We start from the raw sequence: 13,991 nt of genomic DNA on the forward strand, positions 1-13,991 counted from the left end.
TCTATGTGTGAATGTCACATTCTTATTTATTTTAGATCTTCTTTCAGACACTTTCTACATGATTTCTTTCTGATTCCTCCCAAGATGTTGTTGCCCTCTCTCCCCAAAACATACCTCATATTTAGTAGTAATATGTAAATGCTAGGTTTCTTCCAGATAATGAAATTCCATGAGAATAGGGTCTGGTTTTTTTTTTCTTTTTTCATTCTTTCTTTTCTTTTTTCTTTTTTCTCCTTTCTCTTTCCCTCTCTTTCTTTTCCTTTCTCTTTCTTTCTTTTTGACTTGTGTATTCCCAGTGCTTAACACAGTACTTGGTGTTTAGTAGATAGCAAATGCTTATTAATTAGAATTACTGGAATTTGTATAACCAAGAAATATATTGTGAGGTTACCATAGATAATATTTCACTTAGCAACTATGTATCTCATCTTTTTCTCCATCTCGGTTTACCTTTATATAGATAGATATAAAAAGGTGGATATATATATATCTACATTTATCTGTATATATATATATCTGTGTATATACACATGTGAATCCATAGAACAAGCTTTGATATACACTATATTCAAATACATGAATGCATTGTTAAATAGAATGTGTGCATATTTTATATGTATACACATCTGTCTTTATGCGTATTATAATAGGTTTATGTATGTAGACTGGTACACACAATAATGTTTTGACATCGTTCATCACAGAGAAGGCTCAGAAGCCCTTTAACTTTGGATAAGAGAAATACTCCAAACAAGACACGGTCCTCGGCCTCCGGGGAAATCAGGAGATTTAAACCTACCCACCCTTTCCTTTTCCCCGGATGCCAAACAGGCAAAGCCAAGCGAAAACCTAGCTGTGCTGCCTTAGCCCGGAGTGAACTCCCCCCGCAACCCTCATCTTTAAGAGTTGCTCGGGTGAAAAGTTAGGGGCGGTTACTATGTCAACGGGAGAGGCCGGCTCCTTTTCTCCTCCCTGCGGCCGGCTGGATGCTCGGCGGGGAGCGCGGGGGCCACCAGATCTGAAGGCAGCTAGTTTCTTCTCCCTCCCGCTTGGCTCGGCTCTTTCTTAGGCAGCCGCCCCGCCCCCTGGCCGGCGGTGGGAAGCACTGAGGCCCCTGATTGGTGCGAGGGCGGCCGGGCCGGGTAGGCCGCCCAACACTCAGCTCGCAGCTTTGCTTTGGAAACCCTGAGCGGTCGTGTTCCACTCGGGCTCGGGAAGGAAACTACTGAAAGCTACGGCAGCGCCTGTGCGTGCATTGGGATGGCATGGAACCGCTTTGGGGATTTTCTGTCTTTTAGGAACTGCCGCTGAATCTAAACCCTAATATCGTCCTCTGGTTTGTGTGGCTGGATGGAAGTTTCTGTGGGGGCTCTGCGAAGAGGTAAGGCTGAACTAACAATGAATAATTAATTCATTCCTGTTCGTCTCCTTTCCAGTGAACTGACACCACCGGGCTGTTTCTGTGCAGTCTGGGTGCATGCCTCCCTTACCCATTCATCCGCTTTCACTTAGACTCACTAATATATGGACTCTTGATTGGAAGATCTGGGAGACCGGGAATTAAAACGGTTTAGATTGAAAGATAAAGCAGATGCTCCACCCTTCTGGTGGCTTCTAAGGTGCTGTCTAGTCCTCCTGGCCACCTGTTTGTTCGGCAAGCGCTTTGCACCTCCGTGCTGTGTGCTGCCTTCGCTTCTCCCCCTTTCCCGCTCGCCCATAGAAAAGTCTTGCAAAAGCAGGGACTGAAATAGTTTGACGTGCTATGAAGCATCAGCTTGCGAGACCTGATTGATTTCTTAGCGATTGTGATAAAACTCCACTCTCCAGCGGACTCTGGAGTCCGCCATCCATAAACTTTCTCTGACCTGGGGGGCTGCCTGGAGGGTTGGAGGCGGGGAGCTTGAAAACTTCTCTCCAGCTTTGCTCTTTAGTTGAGGCTGCTTTTCTCCTCTTTGTCTTCTAAATGGTGGGAAACTGGGAGCAGAGGCCGACACTTACTGAATAACTGGGGTCAGACGGGCCTCCCCTAACGCTGGGGACCTCCACGGTGTCACTGCTCTGAGATACTGGGTAGAACGTGGGAGAGCTTGGCTTCTAAAGGCGTTGTCCCCTCCCCCTCTCTTCCAGATTCTAGTAAGGTTCCTATTTCAGGGGAAAGTAAGGGGGACAGAGAGACATACTCTTCTGTTATCCGAAGAAAATAAGCTGGTGAAGTTAGTCCGGTTTTTCAGTGAGAGATGGGAAGATTGCTATATAACCCAAAGCAAAATATCAAGCTTAACATTGCCGCCAAGGTCAGGGGGACCTCAGGTGATCTGCTGGCTGAGCAGCCACTTGACTGTGCAAAGTTAAATCGCCTGGGACTGTGCCCAGAACAAAAACAAAATAAAAACTTTACTGGTTGGGGTTAGTTTTTAACACAATAATAATAGGTTTGGAGTCAGGAAGAGTTGAGTTCAAAGCCTGCCTCTTAAGCTTACTAGCTGTGTGAACTTGAAATTATAGGATTATAGATTTCTAGACCTCCAGGGAACCTCAGAAGCCATTTAGTCCAATCCCCTCATTTTTACAGATATGAATCCCAGAGAGATTGTGACTTTATAAAGTTACAAGATATTTCAAGCAACTTCTTTCCTTGGTTGCATCTGGTGCAAGGAAATAATACTTTGATGAAGTAACCGATTTTTTGAATATTTTTAATAATATGATTAAAAAAAAAAACAGTACCTGGAATTTCATCAGGATTCAGAGCCCCTGATAAAGAACTCCTATCAATGTATATGGGCACTTGCTTTGTGACTTCCACTCTTATGTTTTCCTGCCCCAAATCACACAATCCATATTAGTCAGAAACTGGTCTGGCACACAGCCTGACTCCAGGGCTCTATGTCCATTATACTACACTTCTAGGAATGGTGATAATGATGATAAAAATTTGAATTTATTTTCTACTTGATTTGCTCACATTCATACCCTTGTCCTTTATTCTGCTTATCATTTTCTCCTATATTTCCTTGGCACTTCGCCCAATATCATTGTTTTTCCATCCTATCCACTCCAAACAAAAAATCTCTCCCTATTGCTTTTCCATCCTATAATCATTTCCCCATCAGCTTTCCTCACTGCTGTCTTTCAGACTTTCCCATTACATTATGCTTCACCCTATTTTTAATTAAGTACTCCCCATGTGTGCTGGGCTGTTCCCTTCTCTCTTCTATTTTCTCTCTCCCCTTCCCTCCCAAGAATATTGTTGTCTTCCCCATGGCCACCCTTATCAGTGTTAGTATTTGTGCCTTTTACATCTTTCTGTAACTGCCCCTCTACAAAAAGTGTTTTTGTTTTCAATGGATTTCCTATTTATTGCCTTTGGCTTTCTTCCCTCCTGCCCCTAGTTTAACTGTTCTTTGGTCCTGCAACATATACCCTGGTTTCTCTGATTCTTCCTCCACCCCAATTATTCCTTCCCAAACCAATCCCCCCCCCCCAGTCCCTTTCATCTTTTTTGCTAACTCCTCCCATGTATTCCTTTACACTGTTCAGCCTGTTGCTTTATCCTAAACCACACCTTGTTTCAATATTTTCCTTCCTGTTTTTTTTTTTTCCTTCCACTTTTCCTTCTCTGTTCTTTCCTGTTTTCTAGGTTCCTGGCTCTCACCTCTTTTCAGTCAGTCACCTATTTTCCTTCAGATATCTATTTAAGGATTTTGATAATGCTGTTTAAAACAGAAAACACTAAAAAAAAAAAAAAAAAAAAAAAAAAAAAAAAGAAGAAGAAGAAGCCCAGTGTATTTATTTGCAATTACTCAGTAGTGTGGCTATCAGGCCCTCTACTGTATCCTACCAGCATTTTTTTTTTCACTTTAATATAGAAACTTCCTTCCATAGTTTAGAATCACTTGTTAGAGAGAGCTAAAATTCAGCTTTGTTATGACATAGTTCTTTGCCTCCCCCACCCCCCCAAAGATGACTTGTTTACCACAGTTTTAACTAGTCAGCAACATGCCTTCGATCTTTTATTTCTCTTAATTGAAATCTCTGAGGTCCCATTTTCCCCTGGGATTTCTGGAAGATAACATGTATTTATCCTTTTCCTGGGAGAGGGGAAATCCTAATGCATGGTATCTCCAGAAAACCCTAGGGAGCACAGGCTAAACTGACTGTCAATTATTCAAACTTTTCAGTTATCTCCTGCTCCCTCATGGACAATATTGCCCCTTCTGGCCACAGGAAACAAAAGAGAGACAGCTGTATATTGGGCTTTACTGGATTAGTGAGTCTCTTAGGAGGAACTGGCTATGGTAACTGAGCAAGTAAATTATAGCTTTTGAGAGGCTGCCTGAGGTAGCAGACTGAGAACTAGCCTTAGAGGCAGAGAGGTCTGAATTTAAGTCCTTTCTCAAACGTAAAGGCTAGGTAATTGAAGCAAGTCACTTAAACTCTCTGTGATTCCCCTACCAACTAGAAGATAAGTTACAAAGCAAATGCTGGTCTGCACTGATAGAAGGAGGAGCAGTGGATGGATTATAGGCCTGAGTCAGGAAGACTCCTTATCCTGAGGTCAAATTCGGCCTTAGACAATTCCTAGCTCCTGTGACCTCCGGACTTTCCCCCACCCCAGCCATTTAGCCTTATTTACCTCAGTTTTTTAATCTGTAAAATGAGTGAAGAATCACTCCAGTATTTTTGCCAAGAAAATCCCATGAGAAGAATCAGACATAACTGAGCAACAACATTGGTAGAGGATTTTCTTTCTTCAAAGGGAATTTTATATATTGAAACCATAGTTTGAATCCTATGATGCCTTAATAATCATTTGTTTTTGTTTGTTTGTTTGTTTTTGAAAATGCTTAGCACTTTCTATTAAGCCTGAGCAATTAAGTGGCACTTGATTTCTGTTTTATACTGAATAACTTCTGGTGCCTTCAATGGCCCCAAGACTTTAGGAATCCTAAACTAACAACAACAACAGCAACAGATAGTTTTGATCAGTGTTTTAGGGTTTTCAAAACTCTTTGCAAATTATTAGATATTCACAAAAAACCCGGAAAGTAGGTGCTATTATAATCCTCATTTTACAGATTTGGAAACTGAGACTCAGAGAAGTTAAGTAATTTGTTGAATGTCACATAGCTAGGAAGTGTCTAAGGTATGATTTGAATTCAGGTCATCCAGCCTCCAGGTCTATTGCTCTATCCAGTAACTCCCTTGTCAATCATATTTAGAACTGGAAAAGACCTTCAAAAGGCCCATCATTTTATAAATGAGGAAACTGAAATCACAGAGAGATTAAGTGATTCACCCAAGATCATGTAGCCAGAAAAAAGTCTAAGGCAGGATTTGAATCCAGATGGTCCCTACTCTAAGCCCATTCCATAAGTTTATCCCATTACTTCATATTGTAATTTATAGTAGATTGATAAATGAAACCCAGGTTCCTCAGACCATTATTTTAACCTTGGAATTCAATACATTCCCTTTGTGACATATGAAAAAGAAAAAATTTTACTTCAATAAATCTCCTAATTGAAAGAATTTTTTTGGTTTCTTTCAGAGATTAAAAAACAAAAGCAAAATATAGTATTGTTTTTAGGAGCACTTTTTGAGACAAATCTTAAGACATATGAACACAAAATTGCAGAAATTTCAATTTAAAAAAATGGAAATGCTCTAGGAAGAAAAAAAGGTGTCATAAATAGATAAAAGAATAAATTTATATTGTTTTTGGTAGACAGCATATATATGTGTGTGTGTGTATATATATATGTGTATATATATATATATATGTTCATTTATGCATACATACCTACCCATATGTATATACACACACATATATATACATTTGTATATGTGTGTATACATACATGCACACATACACACAGATAAACGTTGATTTTAAAATAAATGATGTGACTAATTTGATTTGTATTTCTTCATTTGGGAGGATAAATATAGCTCCTTTCTGCTGAATTCCTCAGATAAAACAGGCTTTTAAAACATTGGAATTTATGCTTCTGCTTTATCTTTAAGCATTCATTTGATTTGAATATTGACAAAAATGAATAAGCTTTAAGCATATATGTTAAAGGTCTAGTCCATTTCTTGCTCTATTACAAAATCATGTTTAGAATATGGACAACTCACTCAGACTTTGTGTCCCAAAAGATGCTTGAGGGTATTGGCAGTTATGGAACAGAATGAAAAAAGATGGATTTTGTATCTGCCTGTACTGACAAACTGATGCAGAATAGAGATGGGATGTCAGGAAGACCTGAGTTTAGGTACTTAGTTTAAATATCTTAGATGCTTACTTACTAGCTGTGTGATCCTGGGCAAGTCATTTATGTTTCAGTTTTCTCTCATCTGTTAAATGGACAGTCATAGTAGTATGTGCTTCCATGGTTGTTGTCAAATGAGATAATATTTGTAAACTTTAATGCAAATTTGTATGAAGAATTTAAGACACTATATAAATGTTAGCTAATATTGTGGAAAGAACATGAATTTGAAGTAAGAGAATTTTGGTTAAAATTTTAGGTTTCTTATTAGTTTGAGCCAGCCATGTCGTCCCTTTGAGCCTCAGTTTCCTCAACTGTAAAATGACGTTTGACTAGATGTCTTTAGAGATAGGTACATAAATCTTCCTGACTTTAGGTCTAAGTACTCTAAGTTCAAATTTAGCCCTAGCATTTAAATAAATGCATAAGATACATGCATATATTTATATAAATAAATGCATATATTTATATATATAATATGCATATTTTTATGTATATAAATGCATATATTTATAGTGAATATCTAGATATATAGTGAATCTTGCTGAAGGATTTGCATGTCATCTTTATAAAGATGGTCAGAGCTGAAAGAACTGTTCAGTCCCACACCTTCACTTATATATGGTAGCTATGATTTGCACAAAGTTGCCTAGCCAGTAAATAGCAAAGCCAGAATCTAGATTTAGGTCTGAATCTTCAATGCTCTTTCCCCATACAGAGACCATAGTGCTTCTTTCCCCTTCCTTGGATAGTATTTCTGTGTTTCTCTTCTGGTAAACTGGCTAGCCTAAAGGTCTCTTTCAATTTTAACATTCAATGACTAAAAGCCTAAATTAGAGAAAACGCTTTCCCCTTAATCTGGGCCCCTGTAGACTTGACTGAAAAGTTATAGATACCTTCATGCCCTGAAGAGAGACAGGCCCCACACATAGGCAATGAACTAATGTAGTATGAAAACTGGATAGCAATGGACTTGGCTGTCTTAACTCATATGCCAGCTCCAGTATTTGCTGATTGTGTAATTTTGGACAATGTATTCATAAGTTTGAGCGCATTAATTTTCCTCATCTGCAAAATGGCAGTAATAATACAGTACTTCATAGGATTATTGTGAAGGTGCTTTGTAGATTTGTGTTTTGAAAATGATGATGGTCAAGCCAATGACTATATATCTGCTGTATTTTGAATGGTGTCTGTCATAAGATCCTAATTCCCTCCTATTCATTCCCCACAAATCTAACTGCATCAAAATGCATTATGTGAACTGAAATTTTCAGTCATTAAGATCACTCTTTTAAAATATGTATAATACACACACACACACACCTTTCCTGGAAGAGATGGAGGAAGAGTTAGTCCCTCCAATGAACTCATCATTATCAGTACGTTAATGTCTTTCTTCAAGGAGCTAGTTCACTCATTCCCTAGTAATCTATTTAGAGTCTACTATGTGCAGGGAACAGAGAAATGCAAGTTTGGGATATAAGTACTAAAATGAGACAGTTCCTGCCTACAAAGGGTTTACATTCTAGAGAGATACATATTCATGAATAAACCATACAGGATATATACCAAATAAATGCATATTTACTTGAAACATTAAAGCCTCCTACTTTAAAATTCCTGGCTTTCTTTAGGGCTCAAATCAAATACTATCTTCTACATGAAACTTTTCTTGATTTCCCCCAGCTGATATCCAAAAAGCTCTCATAGAAAATCCTCACAAAAAATTTTGGCCCTCCTTTCATACTAAAGAAATTTAGATTTTTTTCTTTTATGAGGTATTTAAGGTATTTTCTTGTAAGATTTGGGTTAAGTATTTGGTTATGAGCTCTGTGTAGTCTGCTGGCTGGCCTTCTTGTATCATCTGCAATTTCTATAAAACTCCCCCAAATTCCTATTTAATTTCTTATCCTGATTTGTGATATAATGCAACAGTGTTGGGGAAAGTCAAGATGTGGAAGATATCACTGAAGAGCAAGTGCCTAAAAAGCAAAAGTGAATTTGTAGGATGCTGGGATTAATCAATTCTGCCTGAAAGCTTCTGGGAAGACTTCGTGAAGGATGCATTTGAACAGGGCTTGAGAGATTGGTAGTGGAGCTGGCTGCTGTAGTGTGGAGGTATGTGGCATTTCCCAGAGTTAGGGAATGGTATGAACAAATGTGCCAAGTGACAAAGCAGTAATTGCCATTGGAGGGTGTGTGGTCTGGGGATCCTCAAGTCATGGGGAAAGGAAAAGGACAGAAATAAGGCAGTGTTTTGATAAAAGATGGAAAGAAGAAAATTTCAAAGCAGTGAGTAGGGAGATGGTTTCAGAGAAGGAACCAGGGGGTGAGGGGTGTGTGTGTGTGTGTGTGTGTGTGTGTGTGTGTGTGTGTGTGAAAGTAGTGCTTACTTAATTTACTGGCCTGTAATCCAGAAACTAGGAGCCAATTTGGGAAGAAGCACCTTGTAGAGAAAAATTAATCAACAAACATCTATGCTTCTAAATTAATTTTAATTGACATTTTTATATTGACTAATTTCCTCCTCTATCCCTCTAGAGAGAATGTTCTCTTAGAACAAAGTATTTTTTTGTCTTTAAAGAGGAAAAAGAGAAAAAAAATTAGTCTACTCACTTCATTGAAAAAAATATAACATTCTATGTATTGTTTCATACCTGTGGATCTCCTACGTATGCAAAGGAATAAGGGGAGGTGTCTTTACATAAATCATCTTTGGGGCCAAACTTTGCATTAGAGTTTTTAAAATATCTATTATGTCCCAGGAAGTATGGTAGGTACTGGGGATCCAAATACAAAGAATGAAATAATCCTTAATTGTAAAGAAATTATATTCTATTGAGGAAGATTAATAGGTAAATATATGCTGAAAAATAGGAGAAATATAAATAAATATAAAGTGAAGAAACACAAGGGAATTTGGGAGGAAGGGTATTGGCAGTTGTGCATCTCAGGAATGGTTTTCTATAAAAGGTATTGCTTGAGCTGACTTTTGAAGGAAGAAAAGGGTTCTGACATGGAGATAAGGAAGAAATTCTTACCAGGCATGAGTGTTAGACAGGAAAAAGGCATGAAATGTGGAAATGAAATGTGTATAAGAAAAAGAGAGAATACCAGTTTGATTGAATCTTAGAGTGCAGGAGAGGGAATAATGTCTAATAAGAATAGAAAGATAGGTTGTGATAGTCTTTAAATGCTAAATAAAAGAGTTTTTATTTTGCCGAGAGCCACTGGAGTTTGTTGAATAGGGAGGTGACATGATCATATATCTATAATTAAGAAAAATCACGTTGACATCAATATAGAATATGAGAATTAAGGTAGAGACCAGTTAGGAGGCCAGTTGCAATAATCCAGATGAGAGATAATGGACCTTTGAAGTACCTATTTGAATGGAAATAAGGAGTTCAATACAAGAGATATTGTAGAGGCAGAAATGAAAAGATTTGGCATTTGATTGCATATTGGGATGAGAGAGAGAATGAGAAATCACAGATAAAATCAAGATTCTAAACCTAGGAGACATAGACATAATACTGAGGTTGCAAATCTGTCCAAACTCCAAAGAGAAACCTTTATTTCATTTTCACCCGGATCCAATGGGAAGACAGGGAGAGGTCCACAAATGTTTGTAGTTAATGAACCAGGAGACATATGACCCAATTTTTGATCCTGATATCTTTATAAATCTGTGTCAGCCAGTCAGAAGCAAGCATTTATTAAATTTTTACTCTTTGTCAGTCACTAAAGTGCTAAGTATTGGGAATTAAAAAAAAAATGAACCCGTTCCCTCAAGAAACTCATGTTATTTATTTAGATATTTATTTTGTCAAGGCAATTGGGGTTAAGTGACTTGCCCAGAGTCATACAGCTAGGAAGTGTTAAGTATCTGTCACATTTGAACTCAGGTCCTTCTGACTTCAGGGATGATGCTCTATCCACTGTGCTACCTAACTGCCTGAAGAAATTCATATTTTAATTGAGGAGACAACATGTAAATAAATAGGTAAATGATTTGTAACCTTTGAGAGGAAGCCACTAGTAGCTAGAGGGACCAGAAGACACCTCTTATACTAATTCTTGCTTTGATTATTGAAATTAGCTAGGGATTCTAAGAGATAGAGACAAAGAAAACATTCTAGGTATGGAGGGGTTACCAGTGCAAAGGAAATGCTATAGAGTATGGTAAAAAGTTGATTGCATTAAATATCAGGATTTTAGTCCTGACTGCTATCTTTTACCTGTATGACTGAACAAATCACTTAACCTGGCTGGTTAATTTCCATGTCTGTCAAATGAAGACTATTTGATCTCTAGCATTTTTTGTTTGTTTTGTTTGTTGTTGTTTTAGTTTGAACATTCTTTGATTCTCTCTCTGTTATTATTTTGTAAAAGATGTGAATGAAAGGTCTTTCATTTTAGGAAATGTAGCAGGGATTCCTCTTTAGATTTGGATTGAAACAAGATGACCTCTCAGTTCCTTCCAATTTTGGATTTTGAGAATTCAATAGTTTCTCACTTTAATCAATACTTAATGGTCTTAATTACAGCTAATAGTCCTTCCTGGGTGTGCTCCTTTGTCCTGTAAATCAATGCACTTGGAATATATAGATTCTTTTGATTTAAGTATTACTACTGCTTGTGGTTTTATATAGGGTTGTCTTTTCCTTATGACTGTAGGAAATAGCTTCAAAAGAAGGTTACCATGACCTAGTACACAATGAGTTGATTTGTGTGATAGAAGTTCCTAGCCATATTATATTGTTCGATGCTTATCCTATGGACATCTCAAAAATCAACGTGTCCAAAATTAAGTCCATCTTTGTCTCTTCCCAATCCATTTTGTCTTCCAAATTTCTCTGTTTCTTTTGATGTCACCATCATCTTTCCAGACACGCAAGTTTTCCACTTCATTTCTATGCCCTTGTACTGGCTGTGTTTTAGACATGTTGGTAATCCCTTATTCCTTCACAAGACAAGTGAAACATGGTAATGAACCCAATATTGTCTTAGAGTTTAAAAAGCATGTAAAATGTATACTATGATCTGTGAATAGGGACAATGGCCCATATTCTCATCCATTCTAGCATTTCTGCATAAAGCACAAACTTTAAAATAAACAAAGAAATAGATAATGGCAATCTTTGCTGTTAGGTGACCTAGTTATCTTATTGTAGTTAGAAAAATCTTTTATGGAATCATCGTGACATTGAATGCTAATTTTCTAGAATATCCACAAACACTTGAAATCTAGAATTTAGAGACAAAATAATTTAGAGATTTGTCTGAAGCAACTGATAAATCTTCCAGAATCTAGGTATCTTTAAACTTTTTTTTTGCAACTATTCTTTTAAAGAGTTTTTATAATAGAAAAATCTTTGTGTTTTCCACAAAGGTAGGTAGCTACCTAATAATATACTTTTGTACTTCTGAATCAGTGATTTTGTTGGTGTGGCTAACCCCTCCAACAATGCAGATCTTAACCCTTTTGTTACTCAGTAGATGGTATACTAATTTGTTGTGGCCAAATCCCCACCTCCCATCTTTCATCAATTTTTGACTAGTCTAATGATGAGCTTCTCTGCATTTATATTCTCTTGGATTTAGAAATGGAAGGGAATTTTAAAAAATGCTCTGATCTGATTGACTCTTACAAATAAGAAGACTAAAGTCTAGAAAATTTAAGTGTTTTGTTCAAGGTCACATCACTATTAAATGACAGAATTGGAATCTGAACTCAGGAACTCTGATTTTATATACAGTACTCTTTCTACTGTGCTATACTATCTTCTGAAGTTTAGTTAGGCTGGTCTTTTGGACAGCAAACATCAATCACTGCTGGGCTCACTCTTGAAGCCTTTCCAGGTCTTCTAACCCTGCCAAACTGTTACTCTGCTTTTGACAATCTTCTGAAATTCCACGGTCTCTTCTATGCCACAAAGACATCAAAGGAAGACTATAATATAGTTCTAATAAAATATTTGAAGAAAATTGACCACATTCATATTTAGAGGCTACATTTTAGCCCAATGGATATTTTTTAACTCAAATAAAATGATCCTGAAGAACATTCATATTTGAGTTAATAAAATTCAGTGAATGTAGGACTGTAAGAATTAACTGACTTGGAACAATATCAACCTTTTTCATTTTTAAAAACTGTGGGAAAATTATGACATCGATGTTTTGAGCTGCAGATTTCATATTTTCTTTTCTACATGAGCCAGACATTAGTATGATCAAATTAATTGTACAGCCAGTTTTTTAAAAATGAGATACATGTTAAATTAATAGAATAGTTTATTGTTTTTTACCAGAAAAGAAAATGTAAGTTCAAGGGTTTTTTCCCCCACCATTTTATGGTGTCACAAAACATGCAAAATAATTAATTCTCACTATCTGATTTTCTCTAGTACATTTAAATATATACTGGAAGCATGAAAGAATGAACATAGTGTATTTTTTTTTTTTGCCTTCCAATTACTAAACTAAAGTACCATTAGGAATTCTTTTATATCTCTAGCATACAAGTAGCTAGTATTATCATAAAGACTGGCTGCCATTGTATCGCCTTACCACCATTACTCATGTTACCCATGGGAGGGTATAAGCTGAATAGGTTTAGAAATACAGCGATTCAAAGGAATTGTTCTTGCTCAAATGTTCCATGAATGTTTCTGAAATAACATCCCTCCCTACTTCTCTTGAAGTAAAAGGGATAATGGTCACATTAATGCCTTAAAAAAGTCTGAAACCAGTTATGTTTCACAAGTAGAAAAATGTTTTTAAAATGGGAAAATGTATTTTATTCTTAAAGGAAGGAATCAATTAATTTAAAGGATAGATGGAAAATTGCATATAACATGCTTTCAACTGATTTGTTCCATGATCTTTAGAGCCTTCAGGGGCAAAATTTAACTTTTAATTTTCCCAAACTTAAACTGTGGCCCCCATATTTATAAATTATTTCATTTTACCATTTTAAAAAACTTTAGCTTTCACGTTATAGGTTCCCTTTCACTGTCCTTATCATATCTATTATAATAGGTATGCTCCTCTCATCTTTTTCTCTTTGTGAGTTCTTAGATTTATGTGCTGCGTTTCTGTGATTAGGAAGAAAGAAATCCGCACTTAAAATCTTTTAGAGTTCTTCTATCTGCTGAAATGTTTTTCCTCCTCTTTGCTATCTTTTAAACTTTCTGGTTTCTTTCAAGGTTCAGGCAAGTACCATTTTCTATATCACATCTTTCCTAATTACTTTACCCAGGTGCTAGTGTCTTATCCACCCTTCCTCGAATACCTTGAATTTATTATGTGCATATTTTGTATATATCCCCAAGTTGTCATTCCCATTAGGATGTAGACTCCTTAATCATTATATACTTCAACAACGATACTGTATGAGGATGTATTCTAATTCAGTTCCAGTTGATCAATGATGGACAGAATCAGCTACACCTAGAGAAGGAACACTGGGAAATGAGTGTGAACTGTTTGCATTTTTGTTTTTATTCTCAGGTTATTTTTACCTTCTGAACCCAATTATTCCTGTGCAACAAGAGAACTGTTCGGTTCTGAACACATATATTGTATCTAGGTTATACTATAACATATTTAACATATATAAGAGTGCTTGCCATCTAGGGGAGGAGGTGAAGAGAGGGAAGGGAAAAGTTGGAACAGAAGTGTGTGCAAGGGATAATGTTGTAAAAT

General features: G+C 36.8%; 1 protein-coding gene across 1 annotated transcript in view; it reads left to right on the forward strand.

Annotated features, from left to right (window-relative positions):
- The first annotated feature begins 1,047 nt into the window (after positions 1 to 1,047).
- SPATA13 (spermatogenesis associated 13) overlaps positions 1,048 to 13,991 on the forward strand; it is a 144,763-nt gene continuing 131,819 nt past the window's right edge. The window contains exon 1 of the mRNA XM_051986569.1: positions 1,048 to 1,381. The gene's annotated coding sequence lies outside the window, so the exon portion shown is untranslated. The remainder of the gene's footprint in view (positions 1,382 to 13,991) is intronic.

Source organism: Antechinus flavipes, chromosome 3 (genome assembly GCF_016432865.1).
Source record: "Antechinus flavipes isolate AdamAnt ecotype Samford, QLD, Australia chromosome 3, AdamAnt_v2, whole genome shotgun sequence".
In the NCBI taxonomy this organism is placed as follows: domain Eukaryota; kingdom Metazoa; phylum Chordata; class Mammalia; order Dasyuromorphia; family Dasyuridae; genus Antechinus; species Antechinus flavipes.